Source organism: Dreissena polymorpha, chromosome 4, assembly GCF_020536995.1.
Source record: "Dreissena polymorpha isolate Duluth1 chromosome 4, UMN_Dpol_1.0, whole genome shotgun sequence".
Taxonomy (NCBI): Eukaryota; Metazoa; Mollusca; class Bivalvia; order Myida; family Dreissenidae; genus Dreissena; species Dreissena polymorpha.
The window spans coordinates 31,577,542-31,605,477 of record NC_068358.1 but is presented as its reverse complement, the minus strand read 5'-3'; the positions used below and the strand labels follow the sequence as shown (position 1 = coordinate 31,605,477).

The 27,936-nt window shown below is 34.9% G+C and overlaps 1 protein-coding gene across 2 annotated transcripts in view; it reads left to right on the top strand.

The window, feature by feature from the left end:
* Window positions 1-7,894: 7,894 nt before the first annotated feature.
* The window catches only part of LOC127879772 (uncharacterized), a 114,331-nt gene continuing 94,289 nt past the window's right edge, over window positions 7,895-27,936 (top strand). The window contains exon 1 of one of the 2 annotated variants that reach the window (XM_052426825.1): window positions 7,895-8,109. The gene's annotated coding sequence lies outside the window, so the exon portion shown is untranslated. Of the gene's footprint in view, window positions 8,110-25,114; window positions 25,396-27,936 lie in introns of those variants that run through there. The other variant, XM_052426824.1, reaches the window with a different exon arrangement.

The window sequence follows — 27,936 nt, the reverse complement described above, 5'->3', positions numbered from 1 at the left end:
TGGAAGCACTTTGATTTTTGAGCCTATGTAAAGGTTTTAGCACGACGCGGACGTCTGACGACGAGCTGTCTATGACAATACCTAGGGTTTTCCCCGAAAACAGCCGAGCTAAAATTGAGCGCCATTAGTCCAATTTTTTGACGCTCTTAAATATTAAGCTACTTTTTATATGGGTAATATTTGTAGCAAAGAATTTAGCCCATATAAAAAGTATCTCTAAATTCTTTGCGCGTCTTATAATTAAGACTAGAGCGCCATATAAATTAAATGGAAAACATACATTATGTCATTGTCAAGAAAAATAAAGCTGTAAAAATCTCACCTGCTCGTCTTTGATGTTGCAATTAGCACATTCAGCATTTTCAGTATCTACTAAATAAAGCATATGAAAGTGCCAAATGTCCAAGATACCATGACGTCCTCCTCAAAATGTTAGATCCTTTGAACTCCATTTATTTTATCCCTGATTAATCCTCTCACACATGAGGCCTACATGTAAGATTCCTTGTAATGTTCACAGCGTTTATTTTAAATTGTTCACGTTCTCAAATTTTAGCAGGTATTTAATTATAAATATTTATTTATGATTTTGATTTATTTACTATTTCGAAGATACAGTCTTGCAACGTGTTTAGTTAGTCTAAGTTACGTGTTTAGTGATTCTTACAAACAATAGACTGACATAAAAAGTGGCTCCTTTTGAAGCACAAACTGCATCCATGTATATATTACAGCTGGCCCGGTTTGATGGGGCCTGTTTTTGATAATAATTAATTACCATTTTTCACTTCCGTGTTTATTATGTTTACCAACGCCATGATGGAAAAAAGTCCGTTTCCCACAATCCTTAGCGCGCATTCACACAGGTCAGTAAGACCGGTGTGACACAATGCTCGTGGTGAAGCATGAGACTTATTGTTTTGTTTGTATTTGTATCGTGTGGATTCATTATTATCTAACTGCAACATAAGGGGACGCTGTATTGTTTCTATTTCGTATCTTAGTGTTTACATAAACACTATCAATCGTAACAGGTGGTACCATAATTATAGTAGTTTTTGGACTTCACATCTATTTAATTCTGTCCAATCCGAAAAGTGCCATTTAAAAGAAAGAATCTGATCATCTCTTTTCAAGCGCCAGATGGAAACTTTATATATTAGCATGTATATCTTCATGTTTTTTGACAGCATGTTTATAAACATTGTGAAAGCGACGTTCATTTTGATTAATGACAGACAGACAGACAATTTTATTGGCGAATACAATCAGTACATAGCCATATAAACATAGCAAATATTTCAATTAAATAGCATGTCAAGGAAATGTGATTGGCATAATTGTTATTTTAATTCCGGAGAATGTTCTTAACAAATTTGATGTGAGATAAATATTTGGATTCTATGTATTTCAAAAACAAAATGCATATTAGATTAATTATAACTACAACTTATAAATGACAGTTAACCATTCCTAAAATCAAATACAATCAATGGCAGAAAATGCATATAGTTTGGCAATAACAGACAGACAGACAGTTTATTTTGACTTGACTTGTACAATGTAGATTATCAACAACACATTAGAAAACAGTACAATGTCAATAACAGTGGGGTTCAATATCAGAAATTATATATAACACATAATTCTGAAATTATATATTACAAACACATTTTTAAATATACACTTAAAAGACCAGCAAAAAATGTGATGTTATTGATTCATATTAATTAAGTCGATTCTATGCTTATTTGCGAAATAAATATACTTAGACAGTCCGATGAGTTCTGACTTGTTGGTTGTTTTAACTAGCTGGATGAATTTGAACATACTCGGCCTATTATAATAATACATTTTTAAAAATCGAATGCGATTAATGATTCCCCAGCGTATGCTTTACATCATATCAAGTAAATCAAACGGCCTTGAGAAACGTTTGAGATACTGTTGAGGTACTTAAAGCGGCCATTTATGTCAAAAATACAAACGCGTTTAAATTATGACTTATTGTCATAGGAAAGTGATTTTTTGGTCAAAATTAAGAACACATTTAAACACTTCCATTTTCTAAGTTCAACATATTATTTGACATTTCAACAGCGTTCTATTTGTTTCACCTTAAAGTCAAACTGGTTGGATCAAGCTGCGGAATTAAGGGAACGTACATAATTATATCAAGGTACACAGCTTTAACAATTTTATAAATCGCCGTACACTGGAACAGGGGTACTTCATCACAGCTTTTCACGTGTTCATTGAACTATAGAGGAGAAAAACTCGCCCTTCATTCGGCTAACCAGCGGTATATACACAGGTCTTCACAAAGTGTTCAACAGGATGTATTTTGAAGTTATACCTGCTGGAAAATACATAGAGTGGATTTCAACTTAGTATGTATGCTGTGTGTTAAAGACTGGATATACAGACACGTTGAGACTTCGAAGGATTTATTGCTGTAAGTCATTTGAAAGAAAATGTGTCGTTATAATGTTGAGCATTACGTTTGTGATAGAGAACAACAAGGCTACTAATATTATTAGTAATATATACACCGCTTCTTGTAAATTACAATCGCTATTGTAATTAATAGGTGTTTTATTTATTGTATTCCATAATTTCCATTAGCCTTAAACATTTGTACAACTAAAGAACAACACAAATTAAAATTATTATCTAAACACAGAATGCAGATATGGAACGCTGCTTATCGGAGTGGCACATTTTGAGTGGCTTTTAAAATTCTTATGAATAAGACCTTACTTTATTTTATAATCGTTCATTAGTTACTTTGGTGAGTCGCCTATTGTATTTAAAAAAAGATAACAAAATATATCGTGATATCAATAAGTTGAGCAAGTGTCTATAGAGACAGTATTTTTCAACATGTCATGCGCGTTGGTTAGTATATAACATTTTAATTCTTTTCAGTATTAATTAATTTCAATAAAATGCTTGTAATTATATACGGGTACTGCAAGTGATATTCGAGTAGATATCTTCTGCCCAGCCTTTGCATTTGCGTGCAGGACAAAGAAGCGTATAATCATGGGATACAATTTGTAAGAAGATAGTATTGTGAAACTGAGGGTCATAAAATAACGTTTATACTCAACTGCTCAATTTCACTAAACCACATAATTGATCAGGGCCAATTATGGTATTATACTTTGATAAACTGGCGCACATAATCTTTTAAACACCACGAAACACTTCAATAGCAAGCGATACTCAACCGCGATATCATCAGTATTGAAAGTTTGATTCTCATGCAATTCAAACTTCTTCAGTCAGATTTTGAGTCTGTTGACATTATCTCTCTTGTATTCCCAAAACTTAAAGCTTGTCGGTGTGTATTCAGGGCTGATGGTAATCCTGTCCCAGTATCACCGCAGTGGGAAAGGATGTATGGTGGGACGGTCTTGTCAGACCGAGTTCCTAATAATGCAATGAATTATTTTATCACATGCTATACCCTGTTTCCCATGTATATACAACAATTTAATTTTTTTTCATTACACAGGTGCAATACAACATTTTAAAGCGTTTTCATTGGCTTAGTTTTCGTTTAACGACCAATCGCATTTTGTTATTTTGCTGAAATGACGTTGCAACGTCAAAGACGTCACGAAATGTTAACAACATTCCGGATTTATCATTATGTTTGCGTAAATTTTTATTTAATTTGCTCATTTAAAAGCATGTGATAAAAAAGATCTGACACTCGTTGGTCATATCATACCATTTTGTATTAAACTCGTCCAGGACATTCTTTAGTAAGCTCGCCAAAGGCTCGCTTACTAACAAAATTCCTGAACTCGTTTAATGTCTTACATATTGTTGAGCTTTTGTGGTCAAGCGTCCGTCGTCCTTATCGCACTAGCGGTCACATTTTTCATTATCTTGATGAAGCTTGCTCAGAACGTTTATTTGGAAAATATCGCCCACTTAGTGCAAGAAGGTACCATTGAAATTAATAGCAACATAGTACCTTTTTACACCAATGAGGCGATATGCAGTCCAAGTACGAATGAGGTTTCAGGTGTTCAGGTTTAATGCTGTTTGCTGCTCACCAGTATCTAAGGTTTGGAAATTAAGCCTTTAAAACTTGAACCTAGTAAGAAAGGTCTTTCATTAAATTTAACTTTCTAAGGGACTACACATGCGCCAACATACGTATCTAAGTGGTAAAGGGTTACCGATGCTGATTGACAGAACTTAAAGGGGCCTTGTCACAGATGTTGGCATGTATTGAAGTTTGTCATTAAATGCTTTATATTTATGAATGTTAACATTGGATCTAAAAAGCTCCAATGAAGAACCAAGAATATAATTTTTTTTAAAGCAATCCACCCCTGGGCTCGAACCACTGACCCCTGGGGTAAACGTCTATCGCTTTAGACCACTCGGCCATCAGTGCTCATACAATGAGCGATGTATTTTAAACTTTATAAAAGCAATTCTCGTAGTATCACAAAATATAACGACAACAACAGAACTCTCCAAATTCTTCAATCGTTTCGCGTTGCAGCGCTTAATACTTTTCAGGTTTTTAAATCGTCAAACGATGCATATAATGCATATTTTAGAGCATGGTAAATGTTCAGTATTACTGTTTCCTCACCAATGTTATAACATTAACGTAAATTTGCGAATCTGAAACAACTTTTTTTAATTTTGTCAATATACCAAAAACGTTAAAAGGTCCCTTAAAATTACTGTTTTGTAAACCATTCTTAGTGAAGCACACTAGTTGATGGAAGTGAAGTTAAAATGACTAGGCTCTCTTGTATTAGTCGATGCCATAAAACTTAACACAAAATATGTTCAGAACCGGTCACTCAGCCACGAATTTGGCCACGATCATCCATGATTTATAAAATATACATACGTACAGACGGTACTGCTTGTACGTACGTTTTGTATTTATGTTGTTTGTGCCTCATTTACTTCATTTGTTTTATGCCTCAAGGTGTTGATAAACTCATGAACTATTGTAGAGGTATTCAACGTGTCCATTAATATCAAACATAAAAAGCGTTTAACTTATGAATTTGTCAACTTAATATCTCCCCTTTATTGGATTATTAGAACTTGATTTTTGTTACAATTGTGAACATGTTCAAATATAACTTTATTGAACAGAAAAAGATAATAGTATAACATTTGTTTAGCCTTCTAAGTGTTTCTTATCAGATATTCTGATTTCAGTGATTTGATAAACGCAACGGAATCTATGCTATAAGATCATATCAAAGTAAACAGCTATAATACATTTTTAAATCGCCGTTCAATTTAGCAAATATCATTTTCTCTTAAATCATTTGATGTAATTTGTTATAATATATGTAGACCTTTTATTGACAAGTATTAAACGATGTTTTAAAGAAAACTCTAAAACAAACTCCAACAATTAAATCGTGAACGAATGTCACCGTGTTTGTAGTAGTCAGTATTTACGACTTAAAAATTAATTTAAATTATCTTTATAGTTCTTTTAAGCCTCCTGCATCCCCAATGACATCATAATGCAGACATTCGCGATCAGTTAACCACGTTTATTAAAATATGATATCAATGTGCTACATTAACTATTTTGCATACAAATTCTTGCTCTATTTCCACTCTCTGAATGTCATTTAGAAATGACATTTCAATATATTGCAGCGACAAAATGCAAATACGGTTTAAAAAATTGATAACTTTACATAAAGAATGTGCTAAATTTCATAACGGGATATAACTTCTTTGGTGAGTAAGGTGGTCTATTCCATATAAAACTTGAGTTTTTGATAAGTGGCTTGATTTTTTGTTTATAATGTATATCAACGTCTTTGATAACAATACTTATCATTTCAATTGCACTGAAAAATTGTGTCTTGTTCTGTGAAAATTGGGCAAAATGCATGTGCGTAAAGTGTCGTCCCAGATTAGCCTGTGCAGTCCGCACAGGCTAATCAGGGACGACACTTTCCGCTTGGACTGCACATGCTAATCTGGGACGACACTTTACGCACATGCATTATGCCCAGTTTTCTCAAAACATGACACAATTGTTTGTTGAGAGCGTATGTATTAAATAAAGATCATTATTCGTGTGGTGATGAAAAAGTCACACGTTGGTCTCTGCTGCTGCTGCAATTGATGATTGTGATCATTTAATCGCGATTACCATGGTAATGTGGCTGTCTATGATGCTGACGTTGTTTTATTGATGATTCTCGTAAACATTAAATTTAATAAATAATTAATCATGCATGCGCAGTTACAAAAAATCACTTACCGGTAATTACGAAATCGTGGGTATTCGTTTCGATCTAGCGAGTGACATATTTGTTGTATTTTCTTTTAATAATTCTAGAGTTGATGATATGCACGTTTTGGTCTCTATCAAATGTTATGTCAAACTTAAGTTTTTTGTTTGTGACTTAAAGGTCCTTAAATGTAATCTTAAATAGTAAATTTACCATCATCGTCATTAGTATTATAAGTTTTAATAATATTATTATTACGACAACCATGATCATGATGCAGATGAGGATTATCATAATGACGAGAAGTATGATGACAAAGGCGACGAAGAAAATGACATTCATGAAATTGATTAACGTTTAGTCTGAAGTAGTTAAAACCTAATTATTTTAGCTCGATTGCATAGAAAGCCTTACCCCCCCCCCCCCCCCCCCCCGATCACAGATAGACGCCGCTTCTACTACGATCTAAGTGTGGCCGAAAACGTGGCCAATCATGGCAAATCGCAGGAGAAACGTAGTAGAGTCTTCATAAGCGCAGTATGATCGCGGTAGAGTCTTCATGATCGGAGAGCTCTACGCTCTCGCCACGCTTATTTTGAACATGCTCAAAACAAGCGTAACGGGATCGTGGCCAACAAGAATCGGTGTAGAGTCGAAAAAAGAGCGTAGTAGAAGCGCCGTAATCGAACAGGCAGCTCGAAAGCATCGTGGAGAGATCTTCATGATCGTAGTAAAAGCGCAGTAAAAGCTCTGAGTAGCGTCGTAGTATGATCTTGAATGTCGCGGCAGTAAATGCAGTAAGCGTTTGACGTAGGGGCATCGTAGAACGGTCGAAATGAAGACCATAATTTTCAAAATGCTCGATTAAGACTCCGATCGGCCTCGATACTTTTTTCAGATCGTGGCTTGATCGGGATGATCGTCGTAAAGTCGCAGCTATGTGTGAACGGGGGGTAAGGCTTTTTCGAAACGCTCTCGAGTCCGTTTCCAGGGCCTCGAACTAGTACTTGGTGTCTCTGTGGGACATTTAAAGAACGCTGCCATCGTGGGGATCGAACCCGTGACCTCCCGGTCGCTAGGCGGACACCATATCCACTACACCTGCTTAAAAAGGGGAATAAACAATTAAATAATCAATCAAACAAACAAACTGACAGAATCTATTAAGATAAGCTTAAAAACAAACTCACTGAAACAACTTCGTAAAAATAACTGCTTAACAGAAAAAATCTCCAGTTAAATTATTTATCATTTACAACTCAAAGGTAAGATCACACGTCATTGACCGGTCGCGTGTCACAGAAACACGTGTCTTTTACTGATTCATTTGAAAATAAGTACTATGTTTCTTGCGCAAAGTAAAGGTTTGACTAGCTATCAATAATCGAGAAACAACTTGTCCTTCATGAAAATCATACTAATAGTTTATTGTTTTACACGCAGAATCATAAAATTAAGTGTGTAAAACGCTCAAAATATCGTATCAGAATGACAGTTTTGAGCTATCAGTTATACTGATTTGATCAAGCAGTGATATTAGGTGGCTTTACAATCATATCAAGGTACACAGCTTTTACAAGTTTATAAAACGCCGTTCAATCGAACAGGGTTAATTCATTAATAAACAACCTTTCACATGTTCACTGAACTATAAAGGAGAACGAACTGGCCCTTCCTTCGGCGTTAATAACCGGTGTTATGTATACACAGGTCTTCACTACTTGTTTAACAGGATGTATTTTGTAGATATACCAGTTGGGAAATACATCGAGTGGATTTCAATTTAGTATGTGCACTGTTTGTGGTATAAACTGGATATACTGACAAAAAGTGCTGAGATTTAGAAGGATTTATTGCTGTAAGTCATTTGGCAGAAAACCGTTTTCTTTAAACTACGTTAAGCAGTATGGTTGTGATATGAGATCCAACTGCTAAGTACTAATATTTTATGTAATATTCACCGCTACCACTAACCTATTATCACTACTGTGATTAATACACGATTTATTTTTTTGTATTTCATTGGCTTTAAACATTTTTACTCATAATAAAAAAATCTGATCACAAAATGCAGATAGGAAACGCTTTTTAGTAATGGTACATTTGAGTGACTTATATGTAAGGGCTTACTTTATTTCAATATTCGCGTACATCAGATTTGCATACTGTTTTTAAAACAAGATATATCGTGTTATCCTGTCAGATGCCTTTATATAATCAGCCTGATAACCAGGTAACCTAATAACCCAAAAGTTATTAGGCTAGTTTGCCACGTGACCTCGAATATCCGTCAGTCGCCCTATTTTTCTGTGAAATGACGTCATTTTTTATTAATGACGTCATTATACCCGCGAAATTCACCGGTTAAAGTCTTTTACAATGTAAATGAACGGTGAAAAAAATGCATAAAATAAAATAAAAAATTGTTGGATTAGGTGGAATGACATAATAAATAGAATAATAGGTTGGTGACGTGGATGGAGAATGGGTATCTGGCTCGTCGGAGTATTTTGTCGATTGAGCCGAAATTCCTCCGACTTGCCAGATAACCATTCTCCATCCACGTCACCAACCTATTATTCTTTATATAAATAGGTTGAGCGAGTTTGCCGAAGATAGCGGTTCCAACAGTTAATGCGCTTTGGTTACAATCCGTGTGAGCGCATTTTATTATTAATTGATTTTAATGAAATGTCTGTTATTATATACTGCAGTTGAAATTCGAGTAGATCTTACCTGCCAGCATTAGCATGCACGTGCATCACAACGAAGCGTATAATTAAAGGGTATTATTTGTAAAAAAAAAAGAAATAGCCGCATGTAATAGAGAGTTATACATAAACGTTTTTGTTCAATAGAATACTTTCACTAAACCTTATATTTGATCAGGACCACTTACGCCCTTTCATGTTGATAAATTGGTACACATCATCCTGTTTAAAACAGCAAAACACTTCAATAGCAAGCGAGCCTCTTAAAATTATCTAGATGTTATCCATGAACTTACAACTTAGTACGAGACTTTCGTTGTTTATTCAGGGCTGATTGCAACCATGACCCTCGTGAGCGATTTGGGAACGAATGTACAATGTATATTGGGGCGGTAGTGTCAGACCGAGGTTCTTGGAACGCAATAAATTACATCACGGTCTTACATATTGAATTTCGAGTTTTTCGTAATCGGAGTGTAAGATGAATCTGACAACAGCCTGGTCTGTATAAATAAGACCTAAATACAAACATATCCGTTAAAGGGGCCTTTCGCGTTTTGGTAAATTGACAAATAAAAAAGGTTCGCAAATTTTCGTGGAAGTGGTGAGATTTGTGAGGAAACAGTAATACTGAATATTTACCATGATCTAAAATATTCATTATATGCATCTTTTGACGATTTGAAAACCTGAAAGTTATAAAGCGTTGCAACGCGAAACGATTGAATTATGTTGTCGATATATTTTGTGATACTACGGCGATAGCTTCTATAAAGTATAAAATTCATCTCTAATTGTATTAGAACGGATGGTCGAGTGGTCTAAGCGATAGACTTTTACTCCAGGAGTCAATGGTTCGAGCCCAGTTGAGGGTTACTTTTTTCTTTCTATAATTTTGTTCTTGTTTTTTTTATGGATCTTTTTAGATCCAATGTTTGAATTTATAAATCGCCGTTCACTGGAACAGGGTTAGTTCATTCACAGCTTTTCACGTGTTCAATGAACTATAGAGGAGAAAAAACTCGCCCTTCATTCGGCTAACCGGCGTTATGTATGCACAGGTCTTCACAAAGTGTTTAACAGGATGTATTTTGTACCTGCTGGAAAATACAAAGAGTGGATTTCAACTTAGTATGTATGCTGTGTGTGTTATAGACTGGATATACTGACAAGTTGAGACTTTGAAGGATTTATTGCTGTAAGTCATTTTGCAGAAAATGTGTGTAAACCATGTTGAGCATTCATTATGTTTGTGATAGAGAACAAAACGGCTACTAATTAGTAATATATACACCGCTTCTTCTAAATCACAATCGCTTTTGTAATTAATAGATGTTTTATTTATTGCATTTTATTGGCCTTCAACATTTTCACTTCTTAAAAACCAACTAAAATAAAAATTATTATAAAAACACAGCATGCAGATGTGATACGCTGCTTATAGGAGTGGTACATTATGAGTGGCTTTTAAAAATCTTATTCATTGGGCCTTACTTTATTTTATAATCGTTCATTTGTAACATTGGTGACTTGCATAATGTATTTTAAAGAGATAACAGGATACCTCGTGATATCAATAAGTTGAGCAAGTGCCTATGGAGACAGTATTTTCCAACCTGACATGCGCGTTGGTTAGATGTAACATTTTAATTCATATCAGTATTATTTGATTTCAATGAAATGTTTGTAATTATATACTGCGCGTGATATTCGAGTAGATATCTTCTGCCCAGCCTTTGCATTTGCGTGCAGGACAAAGAAGCGTATAATCATGGGATACAATTTGTTAGTAAATAGTCTTGTGAACTGAGAGTCATAAAATAACGTTGATACTCAACTGCTCAATTTCGCTAACCCACATAATTGATCAGGGCCAATTATGGTATTATACTTTGATAAACTGGCGCACATAATCTATATAAACACCACAAAACACTTCAATAGCAAGCGATACTCAACCGCGATATCATCAGTATTGAAAGTTTGATTCTCATGCAATTCAAACTTCTTCAGTCAGATTTTGAGTCTGTTGACATTATCTCTATTGTATTCCCAAACTTAAAGCTTTTCGATGTGTATTCGGGGCTGATGCTAATCCTGTCCCAGTATCACCGCCGTGGGAAAGGATGTATGGTGGGACGGTCTTGTCGGACCGAGTTCCTAATAACGCAATGAATTATTTTACGTTCTTACACATTTAAAAGCGAGTTATTGTAAGCGGCTTGCCTTGTGAATCCGAAAACAGATTATTATGTACTGAGTAAAACTGGTCACAACGTCATCCGTTATAGACGCCATTTTTTATGTATGGAAATTAAGAATTTATGCTGTCGTTTTATAAGAAAATTACTGTTCAGACTGCGTTTCTACATCCGTGTAGCATGATAAAATGAAACTGGATCCCAAATTGGACTGAAACAAGTCAAGCAGACTCGCTGATATAAATTATTGATTATTCATAAGACAATCATATAGAGGCATGCGATGTCTTCGTTTTTAATTTGAATAAATCGCGATTAAAATAATTACATGATATGTATTACAATACTGCAATGCCATATTTAGCTCCGTTCATGGTTTTGGTATCTTGCTTTATGCATTCAATAATGATTCAAGTAGGGTCTTTCAGCTACTAGTATATTGACTTCTCACGAATATAAACGATGGACCAAGTAACGTGACGACCGTATCGCGTTGCCTGAAAGATGCATCGCGATTATCCCACTTGCTAGCTTCGTTTGTGATGTACAACTCGCCGTCAATCAAAGTGAACATGTAGACTTCTGTTGCTATATATGGGTGTATTGTTATGGTTATATTAAAGGAAATATTAACGATATAATTGCCATGAATCGGCTTCCATCGTACCGTTAACCTGACCTCAGCGTATTAAAGCTGTTGCACATATTTGTGAAACCTGGTGTATCGGCTGTGGAAACCTAACGAGATCATCTATTTGAGTAACAACAGTAAGCACATGTAGAAATATATATTCATGATATTGTGGATCCCTTCCCTTCATGATTGTAAAGTCTTCAATCTCGTTTTAGGCTTTCGTAACCAAATGCGTGACAGTGTGACTGGTACTTAAGTGTGACAAGTTAGATCACATAAAGTAGACTCGCTGACAGAAACTATGAGATCTTATCAAACTGACTCAATCGTGGATATGAATTGAACGATAAAAAATATCTACGATTAACACTATCAACTGCGATTGCTTGTCATCCTATCTAATCGTACAGTATCTAAACAAAGCGAAACAAATCATGGATGTGCATATTTCCGCATAGTGGTGATTGCAAACGATCTTTTGTAACAAACAACGTCACGTTTTGTTGTGAAAGTTTACGAGCTTAAGAACAAATGAAGGCGTTGGTCAATAAGGCTGTTTTATATCAATCAAGTCAAGTCGAGGGACAATCAATTGAGTCGAAAAATAAATCGCAACCATAGTCGCACGGAATAGTAACTTGGCGCATCGCTTTGAAATAAGCGTAGCGCGTACCAGGGCTAACCCCTTTTGGAAACACGATCATGGTGATTGTATCAAATAGAAGCAGAGACAGACGTAACGTACGTCTCTGATAGAGGCCAAGATCAGAACGTGTCAGATCGTGCAACATGCAATTGTCGAGTCGATGACAGATTGCCACCAACGAATGACGCGTATGTGTTAATATCAAGTACAGTTTTGACAACATATTATAGGGAGCTACATTTTGTATCATTGATAGCATTCTCATATGGTTATTGCCAATTTCAAATATGTTTTTAGTTTCACATTTATAACCCAAAACCTTGCATTTGTTTCAACGTCAATGAAGCATCCAATAACATTGGCATGACCGTCTTTGATGCAATGCAATTCATGATTTGTACAACGCGCATCTATTTTATCTTCTAGCAATAACTAATCGAGTAGTTTTGACGATTACAATTAGCTTCAAATCTTTTCAGCTTATTGATTTAGAAAACTTCCCAAACATCCCAATGCTGGTGCTAAGGCTTGTATAACTTCATTTGTCAAAAGTAAAGGACAGCACGGCAATTTACCCAAACGTTTCTCCAAACTATACTTCACGAAGGGGCCGGCGTAGACACCAAGTGTGTGCTTAGTGAACACATATTAAATACTGTGGCAAATATTTATATAGCATCTAGTTTAGACGATATGTCGCGTGGAGCGATCTAATTATATGGCTGGTTATCACGATCAATACATTTTTGTCACTCGATTCGATTTCACAATATAACTGATTGACTATACAAATGTACATCAATGGCATGCTATCAAACGTGAACAGAATGTTAATAAATATAATAATTTTACGGAAACAGTGACTTTACTAATATTAATTGTTTTTACTGATTAAATGGAACAATCTTTATACACACATGTATGATAAACTAACCTGCCTGGTGCAACTACTTTTTGTGAGATGCGAAAGAGCTGACCTTAATCATATAATCCATGCTTTTTTAAGTACAATAATATGTTTTCGTTTCTTAAACATATGAAACATATAGATAAGGGCTTATAGGGACGTTTCATGCATGTGTTCGGCTGTTGATAGTTTAAAATACGTCTAACCATGAGTGTTTGAACCATTGCGATAGTAAGAACTCTACGTCTGTATCATTCGATATCATAGGTTGAGAATATAAGTATACTGTTTATAAACACGTTTTTAAAGATAGGTTTTAACTTGTTTTCAAAAAAGTAAAATAAATTCGTGAAATAATGTAACTGTGTGTGTAGTACTCAATGGTTATGACATATAGCATACATTTACATAATCTTTATTATTCATTACAAATTCTAAGCCCAACACCCCAAGCCACCCCCACCCCCTATGACATCGTAATGTTTACATACATAGTCCAGTCACCACTTTGATAAAATGTATAAAATATTATATGAACATTCTACGTTTACACTTTTAAATACGCATTCTAGTTCTATGCCCACTCCCTGAATGTCATCTAGATTCTGACAGAGGACAAATGTACATTGTAAACTTTTTACAAAGAATGTGTTGCAAGTAATAACGGGATATAATTTCATTCCGCTTGTCAGGTTGTCAGCTCGATATTAAACTGGATTTTTTTTCATCATCATCAGCAGCAGCATCAGCAACAGCAGCATCAGCATTATCAGCAACAGTATCAGTATCATCATCATCATCGTCATCATTATCATCATCAGCAGCAGCACCATCATCATCGTCATCATAATCATCATCATCATCACCACGTGATTGCGAAGCGGATAGAACGCAATGGCTGTGAATCAACAGTGCTCATCTCGAAAGATTTCATATTTTTATAGAGCGCCTTTTAAGTCAGAAATTGGTTATTTCTTTCTTGGTGCTTGGATAAAGAACGCAAGTCTGGCAAAGTTGCACAAAAAAAGTTTGCAACATACTCGCTCATAGAACCACACATTAAGACAACGCGAAGTGATGGTTTGTTCTCACCGAATTAAATTTTAGCTCTTGCATATTGTCAAATTGTGAACAGATTGAAACAACGGCCGAAAGAGAGTATCATAACATATGGGCACGCATCGCACGGTATCTAAACATCAAACCTTAAGAGAAAGGCATTGGCCAGTAACTTGTGATAAATTGTGGCATTAGTGGTGGATAGCACGATTACGAGTATAGCATATGTTATGCTGCGATCCTCTTTCACGATTTGGGCCACGATTGAAATCGTAGTCGTAATCGTGCAAAATAATATTCGGGTTCAATCGTAGATGAGCATATCGATCAGTTCGTCAAAACTATCGCAACCACAACCACAATGCACGAGTTATTACATGTAAATATTTTATAACGCATTACCTCCTACCAAACACTTTCTTATTCGCAGAACACGATCGTGATATTCGTGTCGAATCTAGAGTTTAGTGACGACTCAATTTTAATACTCCTACAAAACAGTATGTAACCCTATTTGAACGGAAGATCATACCTGTCAGATCGTGGCATGTTTCATTATCAAACCGTTAACAGATATGAATTGTGTGCAAAGAAGTGTATCGGACATTTATCGTATCTTATCGTAAAGATAACATGGTAGACCACGGTCAATTACTTGTAGTCGATTGTGTTGTTTATTGACGAATGTATACGGAAGTAAAAATATAGCATTAACAAAACGCGATATTATTTAATGCTTTAGGTTACGTTGCAATAGGATCTAATAAAATGCCTCCAACAAAATAAGATAATTATCGAAGTTGAAGATGTTCATCCTATCATTGTTTAATCATTCAAAAGATTTCTACAGTTTACATAAATGACATGATTGATTTCAAGATCTGATAATACCCGACAATATCTTTTAAGAACACAACGATAAGTTCACGAATATTAAATTCAATCGTAGTGCCAATCGTGATAATAGAAACGGCGTAGGAAAGTCACGGCCAAACTGCTGTGATTTTCACCAATTACCGCCATGTCCAACTCGTCTTCAATCGTAGTGAAGCCTGCGACCTATTGTCTTTTTCGTATTTGTATCGTGTGGATTCATCCTTATCTTACTGCAACATAAGGCTAAGCAGTATTTTTCTATGTCGTATCTATCGTAGTGTTTACATAAACACTATCAATCGTAACTGTTGGTACCATAATTATAGTAGTTTTTGGACTTCACATCTATTTAAAAGAAATATTTGTCCATTCCGAAAAGTGCAATTTAAAAGAAAGAATTTGATCATCTTTTTGCAAGCGCCAGATCGAAACTTTATGTATAAGCACGTATATATTCATGTTTTTTTGACAGCATGTTTATAAACATTGTGAAAGCGACGTACGTTCATTTTGATTTAATGATTCCCCTGCGTATGCTTTACATCATTGCAAGTAAATCATACGGCATTGAGAAACGTTTAAGATACTGTAGATGTACTTAAAGCGGCCATTAATGTCAAAAATGCAAACGCGTTTAAATTATGACTAATTGTCATAGAAAAGTATTTTTTGGTTAAAATTGAGAACACGTTTAAACACTTCCATATTCTAAGTTAAACATATTATTACATTTCAACAGCGTTCTATTTGTTTAACCTTAAAGTCAAACTGGTTGGATCAAGCTGCGGAATTAAGGGAACCTTCACAATCATATCAAGGAACACAGCTTTAACAATTTTATAAATCGCCGTTCACTGGAACAGGGTTAGTTCATTCACAGCTTTTCACGTGTTCAATGAACTATAGAGGAGAAAAAACTCGCCCTTCATTCGGCTAACCGGCGTTAAGTATACACAGGTCTTCACAAAGTGTTTAACAGGATGTATTTTGTACCTGCTGGAAAATACATAGAGTGGATTTCAACTTAGAATGTATGCTGTGTGTGTTATAGACTGAATATACTGACAAGTTGAGACTTTGAAGGATTTATTGCTGTAAGTCATTTGGCAGAAAATGTGCGTAAATAGCATGTATAGCATTATGTTTGTTAGAAAGAACAAAACCTGCTACCTATATTATTAGTAATATATTCACCGCTTCTTCTAAATCACAATCACTATTGTAATTAATAGATGTTTTATTTATTGTATTCCATTAGCCTTAAACATTTGTACAACTAAAAAACAACTAAAATTAAAATTATTATCTAACAACAACATGCAGATATGGAACGCTGTTTATCGGAGTGGTACATTTTGAGTGGCTTTTAAAGTTCTTATTCATACGACCTTGCTTTATTTTATAATCGTTCATTAGTAACTTTGGTCACTCGCCTATTGTATTTTAAAGAGATAACAGGATATCTCGTGATATCAATAAGTTGAGCAAGTGCCTACAGAGACAGTATTTTCCAACATGACATGCGCGTTGGTTAGAATGTAACATTTTAATTCATTTCAGTATTATTTGATTTCAATGAAATGTTTGTAATTATATACTGCACTTAATATTCGAACCGATATATCCTTCCCAGTCTCCGCATTCACGTACATCACAAAGAAGCGCCTAATCGTAGGGTACTATTTGTAAGAAAATAGCCTTGTGAAACTGAGGGTTATATATCAACTTTTACATTCAAATGTTTCATTTCACTAAGCCGCATAATTGAGCAGGGCCAAACTGGGATTTCATTTTGATAAACTGGCGCACATAATAATTAAACACTACGAAACGCTTTAATAAACAGCGATACTCAACCGCGATATCATCAATATTGAAAGTTTGATGTTGAACGCGGAATATTCCCTTCCAAAGGTCAGTGAAAGCAAATCATCGAACGTAATATCTTGACGCGTATCAACAAAGACATGGTAAAAAGTTTAAAAGATAGAGACCCATGGGGCGTAACGGCGCATGTAATTGAAACTAACGGTTACTCCCCTTTATGGTTAATCGCAAAGGACAATAAGAAACTCTTAGCTTTGTGCAAAACCCTAATGAATGACATCGGCTTATTAATATCAAATCAGTTCAAGCAGATCTGCAAACTGTGTAATCTCAGAACGGGAAGCCTGATTATCCACAAGTTGTCTTATTGTACTGCTATTGAAGCCGAACGTGAGAAATTGTGGACACTTATTCTTGAGACTTGTGGGATTGATGACTTTAAACGCTTCATCCAGATCAGTGCCTTTGAGCAATGTGTGAGCATATTAAAGTTGGGCTCTGAAACATCTCAGAAGCATATTTTGCACCTTGATATTGCCGTCTCAATTTGCAAATTGCTACTTTAATACAATGATGGTGCTGCCAATGATCAGAAACATGTCCAGATGTTTTATGTTGTTCTTCTTGTTTAATGTGATCTTTTTACTATATTGCAAATATAGCAAATATCTGTATGCGTATTTGATTGTATATATGTAGTGTATGACACATATGATATTCCCATGAGGAACTACTTTGACTGTAAACGTTTCACTATAACTGTCTTCTATGGAAGGCAACACTTGTGATTTGTGTTTAGTTGGTCGTGTGTCAAAATTCCATATATTTGCCAATCAAATGTGTTCGCTAATTATGTCTTTACTTTCGTTTTCGCGTTAAGACATATTCTAGGCGAATACATAGTATCATAGTATTTAAACTAAAACTCGGTCTTTATAAACGTGCGCATTGGTGTTTAATCATGCGGCATTATTCTAGGTATTCTTATATCATTAGTGTATATTTAAATTGTTATGTTTATATGTTGTCCTTATCTGTTTTCTCTTGTTATGGTTGTATGGTGTTGTATGGTGCCTGTACGTGTGTGCGGGTGCGTGCGTGCGCGCGTGCGTGCGTGTGTATTATTAAATTAATGATTTAAAATCATTATCATTGACTTTATTATGTAATTGACCAATTAGTTATTTATATATATATATATATATATATATATATATATATATATATATATATATATATATATATATATATATATATATATATATATACTCTATTATGTTACTTATCTTTGTAAATAATGTATTGAGTTGCTTCACTTTGATCTCTTGTATGTGTATATAATCGATTGTATGTAATTATTTATAATCTGTATTATATGTTATGCTCTTCATGAATGGAGGAAATAAAAGTCTATCTATCTATCTATGCAATTCAGACATCTTCAGTCGGAGCCTGTTGACACTATCTCTCTTAAATTCCAAAACTTAAAGCTTTTCGGTGTGTATTTTGGGCTGATGCTAATCCTGTCCCAATATCGACGCCGTGGGAAAGGATGTATGGTGGGACGGTCTTGTCAGACCGAGTTTCTAAAAACACAATGAAGTATTTTACGGTCATACATATTTAAAAATAAGTTACTGTAACCGGCTTGTCTTGTGACTCCGAGAACAGCTTATTCTGTACTGAATAAAACCGACCACAAAGTCCTCCGTTATAGACGCGATTTTTTATATAAGGACATTCAGAATTCCTGCTGTCTTGTTATAAGAAGAAAAACGTTCAAACAGCGTTTCTGTATCCTTATAGCATGATAACAGGCAACTGAATCCATAGTACGACTGGCACACTTGATAAACCCCTGAACTTGCATAAGAAAACATGTTATAATATATAAATAATATGAAGTTGGTATTTGAAGTATTTTAGACAACATTTATTTTCATTACCACTGTATCATTCAACTGACAATGTTGTGCTTTCTATATATGGTACACTTAATACAAAGTGTACAGTCCGCACAGGCTAATCAGGGACGACACTTTCCGCTTGTATGGTATTTTTAGTGTCAAGAAAGTCCCTCCTTACCGAAAATCAAGTTAGGCGGAAAGTGTCGTCCCTGATTAGCCTGTGCGGACTGCACATGCTAATCTGGGACGACACTTTACGAACAAGCATTATGCCCAGTTTTCTCAGAACGAGACTCATATGTCAACCGTCCGTCATAGTCATCACACTAGCGGCCACATTTTTCATCCATCTTGCTGAAACTTCCACAATTCTTTTTTAAAAATAGCCAGTCCAAGTTAGAATGAGGGAAATTATGAAATGAAGAATTGCATATGTGTATGTCGAACAGTTCAATAAAAATTCCATAGTTTAATTAATATGCAAGGAAACGTAAATAATTTGGGTTATTTAAGCGAAACCACCGTTTAAGTGACCACCAAAACGCAAACAATTTCAAAAGAGGTTAATACAATTTCCCGTGGTGGGCATGTCCTCAGATTTATGTAGACTTCCTCGGTATATATGTACCTGCACCACAACAGTACAGTATATCTGAATACAGTTTTCATATTTTTGAATGGTAAAAGTAAGGCGTTATAACTATGAAGATACATAAGCTAGTTCATTGAGACGTATCGTACACTGATGCAATCGTAAATCTAAGAGTATCGCCAAATACGGTAATCTTTTTCTCGGTAAGGCACATGAACTTTTATCACTTCGTTGGGACATTCTCACAGAGACGTACCACACCCAGGGACAAAAATAAGTTAACCCTTTCCCAATCAGAAGCAAAGTGATAATGGCTATATACAAACAGCATAAAACCAGAACAGCTGTGAGGAACTCGTATCCTGTTTGCTTCTCACTAGGGTTGGAAATGAAGCCTTTAAAACTTGAATCTAGTAAGAAAAGTCTTTAATTAAATTTAACTTTCTAAGGGACTACAATTGCGTCAACATACGTATCTAAGTGGTAAAGTGTTACCGATGCTGATTGACAGAACTTAAAGGGGCCTTGTCACAGATGTTGGCATGTATTGAATTTTGTCATTAAATGCTTTATATTGATGAATGTAAACATCGTATCTAAAAAGCTCCAATACAGAAACAATAATACTATTTTAAAAAATAGTAACCCACAACTGGGCTCGAACCACTGACCCCTGGTGTCCTGGGGTAAACGTCTCTCGCATAGACCACTCGGCCATCCGTGCTCATACAATGAGGGATGTATTTTATACTTTATAATAGCAATCCTCGTAGTATCACAAACTATAACGACAACAACAGAACTCTCCAAATTCTTCAATCGTTTCGCGTTGCAGCGCTTAAAAGCCTCTACTTTTCAGGTTTTTAAATCGTCCTTTACAATTACTGGTCTTGTAAACACTTCTTAGTGAAGCAGACTCGCTGATAGAAGTTAAATGACTAGGCTCTCTTGTATAAGTAGATGACATAAAACTAAACACGAAATTAGTTCAGAACCGGTCACGCAGTCACGAATTTGACCATGATCATCTTACAAAATATGCATACGTTCAGTACTGCTTGTACGTACTTTTTTGTATTTCTGCTGTGTGTGCCTCATTTACTTCATTTGTTTTATGCCTCAATGTGTTGATAAACTCATGAACTATTGTAGAGGTATAAGACGTGTACATTAATATCAAACATACAAAAAGCGTTTAACTTATGAATATGTTTACTTAATATCTCTGCTGTATTGGGTTATAAGAACCTGCTTTTTGTTATAATTTTGAACATGTTCAAATTTAATTATATTGAAAGTAAAGAAGTTTAGTTTAACATTTGTGTAGCCTTCACAGTGTTTCACATCAGTTATTCTGATTTCAGAATAATGATCAACGCAGAGGAAGCTAGTTAGGCTATAAGATCATATTTAAAAAAACAACAATAATACATTTATAAATCGCTGTTCAATTGAGCAGAGATAAGTTTTTCTTAAATCATTTGATGTTATTGGATGTAATTTGTTTATAATATATGTAGACCTATTATTGACGATGTTTTAAAAAAAATCCACCAATTAAATCATGAATGAATGTCACCGTGTTTGTAGTAGTCAGTGTTTACGACTTATAAAATTAATTTACATAATCTTTATAAATCATTTAAAACTCTAAGCCCCCCCCCCCCCGATGACATCTCAATGCTTACATTCGCGATAAGTTAACCACGTTTATTAAAATATGATACGAATGTGCTACGTTAACTAGTTTGAATACAAATGCGTGCTCTATTTCCACCCCCTTAATGTCATTTTGAATATGACATTTCAAAATTTTGCAATGACAATATGCAAATGCGGTTTAAAACATTGATAACTTTATATAAAGAATGTGCTGAATTTTATGACGGGATATATTTTCATTCGGTTAGTTAGGTGGTCAATTCCATATTAAACTTGAGTTTTTGGTAAGTGGCTTCATTTTTCCTTCGTAATATATATCAACGTCTATGATAACAATACTTATCATTTCAATTGCACTTAAAATTGTGTCTTGTTCTGTGCACAGGCTAATTAGGGACGACACTTTCCGCTTTAATGGTATTTTTTGTTTAAAGGAAGTCCCTTTTTACCGAAAATCTAGTTTAAGCGGAAAGTGTCGTCCCTGAATCTGAGACGGCCCTTTATGAACATGCATTATGCCCAGTTTTCTCAGAACAAGACACAATTGTTTGTTGAGTTCGTAGTCTATGTATTAAATAAAAATCATAATTAGATTGGGGATGAAAAAGGCACATGTTTGTCGCTGCTTCTGCTGCTGCAATTTATGATTATGATCATTTAATTGCGATTACCATGGTAATGTGACTGTCTATGATGCTGACGTTGGTTTATTGATGATTCTCGAAAATTAATTAATTATGAATCATGCATACGCAGTTACGAAACAATCACTTACAGGTAATTACAAATTCGTGGAAATGCGTTTCGATCTAGTGAGTGACATATTCGTTGTATTTCTATATAATATAATAATAGTATTATACAATAGTTGATGAGATGAACCTTTCCGTTTGTATCAGTAGTAGTAGTAGTAGTAGTAGTAGTAGTAGTAGTAGTAGTAGTAGTAGTAGTAGTAGTAGTAGTAGTCGTAGTCGTAGTCGAAGTCGTAGTCGTAGTCGTCGTCGTCGTCGTAGTCGTCGTCGTCGTAGTCGTAGAATTAACAAAGTTGTGTATTTTGACAATTACCGGGCACTCGTCTTTGTTGTTATGTAAATGGTTTTGAATTAATGAAGAAATTATCAAAAACGTTACCTGAAGCGATGTTTTGTTGACATCCGACTGTCCCACACATAGCCGAAAAAGTCACGTGGTACAGGCACCTTGTTTAAGTCTGAATTAATTTCCTTAATCAATAATGTCTCAAAAGTTACACATAATTCTTGACGACAGTGTTAAATATCAATGAAATACCAAATGTGATTGCTAAGCGGCATGAACGTAATTGCTGTGTGTCAACAGTTCTCTACGCAAATGATTTTAATAATGTCAAAGAGCGTTGATTTCTGTATAACGTTTACTTACCGCAATTTTAGTGAGTTTTACCGGTTGCCTATGTGTACAGTTTAAACAAGAAATATCTTTAAAAAGATATACGGCGTTGATGTTGTAATGTTTGCGACCAGTGAAAGGAGATGAAATGAAGCGACCACGTATTTTAATGATGGTAGTGAGTGATAATAAGATAATAGATTTTACTGTATTAACAAATAAGAAATGAAGAACAAGAAGAGGTGAAATTGTATGTTTTATTATCAATAAGTATTCTAATGACTAGGTTTTCATAATTGAACGAGTAATACATTAGTTTCAATAGGAAAAGAAAACATATTTGAAACTGAAATATTATGAACAAGTCAAGTCAAGTCAAGTCAAGTCAATTTTATTGGCAAATACATGTGTACATAGCCAAACAACATACATAATACATGTAATACATGTAATGACGGTGTAATAATGTTGGAATGAAAGACAGAACTTTATATAAAAAATGAACCGTTTGTGTCCGTAGCTCCGCATAACAACAACCGTATGCATATGCAAAATATGCAATATGACTGATTCTGTGAAATCTGGCCTAAATAATTTAAATGCGCGTTAAGTGTCGTTTCCTATCTGCCTGTGTATAGAAACGGAAAGTGCCGTCCCTGATTAGCCTCCGTAGACGGGGGTGACAACGCACATGCACGAATCCCAGTCTTCCCAGAACAATGCTCCGATGCAACTCGAGTCATCACGAATGAACCGTTCACTTTCACATAAACTAATAAATTAATAACACCCGCACTGTTTGCCATCACAACCATTCTGAGCGCGATAGTGTACCCGATGCTTTAGTCAGCTCAACAGAATAAGTTGGTAAAGTAAAATATTCTCCCCTATATGTCGGATTCATGCATGACGGTTATATCCACTTAGTACTGGTAAACCAGCATTCATGCATGACGGTTATATCCACTTAGTACTGGTGAACCAGCATTCATGCATGACGGTTATATCCACTTAGTACTGGTGAACCAGCATTCATGCATGACGGTTATATCCACTTAGTACTGGTGAACCAGCATTCCCAGGAAAAGTGTGTGTTTAAAGGGACCGTCAACCAGATTGACAAAAAAAAGAAAAGTTCTAAAATACCGTATTGTTTTACAATTATTAGTTTATATTGATTAAGATATCACGACTGGATTATTACATTACTTGAAAAAAGTTAAAATTTTCAGTATATTCGGTAATAAAATTTCGCGATGTGAAAGTACTTCGCGAAAATAGGTGACATAACGATATATACACACTGTAAAAAGTATGAAAACTTAACAGCTTTTTCAAGTAATGAAATATACCAGTCGTAATATTTTAGTCAATACAAACTAATAATTGTAAACAAATACAGTATTTTAGAACTTTTATTTTTTTCGTCAATCTAGTAGAATGTCCATTTAACTGTCCGCCATGTTATAATATTACTGCTGCAGAAAACCGCGAAAATAAAATAAACAAGGAAACAAACAAACTGACATCATCTATTAAGATAAGCTTAAAAACATAATCACTGAAACAACTTCGTGAAAATAACTGCTTAACAGATAAACTTTCCAGTGAGCTTGTTTATCATTTACACCTCAAAGGTAAGATCACACGTCATTAACGCGGTGGTTTGTCACTGAAACACGTGTCTTGGTATTCCAGAAACATCTTAAGTCATTTCTTAAATAATTTCACTTAAGTTCAAAATTACAATGTTTTGTATGTCTTTATTAAATAAGGAAACACATGTTTTTTGGTATTCCTAAAATAACATTTGCATAATGATGTTATTTAAATGTGTATCTTAATGCCAATCTATTGCAATATGAAATGGAACACTTAAGAAAATTTCCCAATTTAAGGATAAGAATAACATTTAACTTTAGATGCTTCTGGAATATGACCCCATGGTGTTCATTGGAAAAAAGAACTACGTTTCTTTTTCAAAGTAAAGGTTTGACTAGCTATAAATATTCGAGAAACAACGCGTCCTGCATGGAAATCATACTAATATTTCATTGTTTTACACGCAGAGTTATACAGTTAAGTATGTTTAGCGATCAAAACATCGTATAAGAATCACAGGCAGCAGTATCATAAATTTGCCCCCCCCCCCCCCCCCGCGACCCTTCCCCTATATTATAATATATAATACCTATACGAGGGTTATTTTTTCAAACTGCGTATTTTTGTCAATATTCGTTGTTGAAAAGTCAAACCATACACAATAGGTGTATAGGTGTACATTTAACAATCTGAAACCCCTGGGGTATGCTCGGGGGGGGGGGGGGTAGGGTCCCGGGGGGGGGTGGGGGGGGCAAATTTATGATACTGCTTCCTGTGATAAGAATGACAGTTTTGAGCTATCAGTTATACTGATTTGATCAAGCAGTGAAATTAGGCGGTTTTACAATCATATCAAGGTACACAGCTTTACAAGTTTATAAATCGCCGTTCAATGGAACAGGGTTAATTCATTATTAAACAGCTTTTCACGTGTTCACTGAACTATAAAGGAGAAAGAACTCGCCCTTCCTTCGGCGTTAATAACCGGTGCTATGTATACACAGGTCTTCACTAAGTGTTTAACAGGATGTATTTTGTAGATATACCAGTTGGGAAATACATCGGGTTGATTTCAATTTAGTATGTGCACTGTTTGTGTTATAAACTGGATATACTGACAAGAAGAGCTGAGATTTAGAAGGATTTATTGCTGTAAGTCATTTGGCAGAAAAAAGCTTTTTCTTTAAACTACGTTAAGTAGTATGGTTGTGATATGGAATCCAACAGCTACTAATATTATATCTAATATTTACCGCTATTACTAACCTATAATCACTACTTCGATTAATTCACGTTTTATTTATTGTATTTCATTGGCCTTAAACATTTTTACCAATAAAAAAAATCTAATCACAACATGTCGATAGGAAACGCTTTTTTAGGAATGGTACATTTTGAGTGGCTTATATGTAAGGGCTTACTTTATTTTAATATTCGCGTACATCAGTAACTTTGGTGACTTGCATATTGTATTTAAGGTAGCGCACCTCTAATGATTTCCCGCGATTTCTTCGAAGGTTGAAGAGCCTACTATTAGGTGCCGTAGCCTAGTGGTTAAGGCGATAGACTAGAAATCTTTTGGGATATTCCCGCGCAGGTTCGAATCCTGCCGACGACGTATACTTTTTGCGACGCGTTTTATTTATTTTCTAACGTAATTTGATTTAATATGGCATATAAGCTATATTTATTGTTAAATATGTTGCAATTTTTATGCACATTCTTCAATTATTAAAATTAAAACAACGTTATGGCGAAATTGGGTGATTTACTGTTGAAAATACGAACCATGCATGTTGCATTTTTATTTTTATTTCAAAAAGTAAACGGTAAATCTGTCTAGTTCTTGGTATTTTTGCTGTATATAGTGTTTCTATAAAAACTAAGTTTAAAATATGACTTAAATGATACTATTTTGAATTTTATGACACTTTGTTTTTAACCGACCCCATTTTTACTTGGCTGAAATCACTTACATTTCATGGCGCTCTTCCATAGATAAAAATTTGTAAAAAATAAATGTCTGTAAAAGAATACTTATTTCATCTTGATTAAATTTTAAACACCTTTACAGCATCTGTACACACCAACCTGCATGCCCATATTTGGAAATTTGAATGAATTATGGAACTTTTATATACCCCAGGGGTGTAAATAAACTGGACAAAAGCCGAGCGTGGGGGTGGTTTTGAAAAAATCGGTATATTTTTTTAAAAAGCATGGAAAGCCTACCTACAAATTTGCATGTAGTTCAGTGAAATGATGCTGATTAAGAAAATAATTAATTAGATTATATTTGGATATGTGCCCATTAGAGGTGCGCTACCTTAAACAAGATATCTCGTGAAATCAGTAGGTTGAGCGAGTTTGGCGAAGACAGCTGTTCCAACAGTTGATGCGCGTTGGTTACAATCCGTGTGAGCGCATTCTATTATTAATTGATGTTAATGAAATGTTTGTAATTATATACTGCAGTTGAAATTTGAGTAGATCTCATCAGCCCAGCATATGCATTCACGGGCAACACAACGTAACGTATAATTATAGGGTATATTTTTTAAAGCCGAATGTAATAGAGAGTCATACATAATATTTTGTTCAATAGAATACTTTCACTAAACCTCATATTTGATCAGGACCACTTACGTCCTTTCATGTTGATAAATTGGTGCAGACCATCTTGTACCCATTTATGCCTGGCGTCTAGAAAAAAGGCATTGGCAAACAGCATTGACCCAGATGAGACGCCGCATGATGCGGCGTCTCATCAGGGTCTGCGCTGTTTCCTTAAAGGAATTTCTGTAAGAAATATTCTAAATAAAGAAATAAAAATACTAGACATCCCTAATTTTGGAAATTAATTGATCCAATTAAGAAGGATGGGAGAGTCCACTAGGCATAAATGGGTTAAAAACCGCAAAACACTTTAAAAGCAAGCGATACTTAACCGTTATATGATCAGTTTGAAAGTCATGCTATGCAAACCTCTTCAGTCGATGGATTTGGACCCTCTTGAAATTATCTTGATGTTATCCCTGAACTTACAACTTAGTACGAGACCTTCGTTGTTTATTCAGGGCTGATTGCAACCATGTCCCTCATCAGCGATTTGGGAACGAATGTATAGTGGGGCGGTAGTGTCAGACCGAGGCTCTTGGAACGCAATCAATTACATCAGGGTCTTACATATTAAATTTCGAATTTTTCGTAATCGGAGTGTAAGGTAAATCTGACAACAGCCTGGTCCGTATAAATAAAACCTAAATAAATACATATTCGTTAAAGGGGCCTTTCACGTTTTGGTAAATTGACAAAATTAAAAAAAAACGTTTCGCAAATTTTCGTGGAAGTGATGATATTTGTGGGATACAGTTATGCTGAATATTTACAATGATGTAAAATATCTATTATATGCATCTTTTGACGATTTAAAAACCTGAAAATTATAAAGAGTTGCAACGCGAAACGATTGAATTACTTGGAGAGTTTTGTTGTCGTTATATTTTGTGATACTACGATAGATAGCTTCTATGAAGTATAAATTTAATCTTTAATTGTATTAGAACGGATGGCCGAGTGGTCTAAGCGAAAGACTTTTACTCCAGGGGTCAGTGGTTCGAGCCCAGTTGAGGGTTACTTTTGTTTCTTTCTTTAATTCTATTCTTGTTTTATTTTTAATGGAGCTTTTTATAT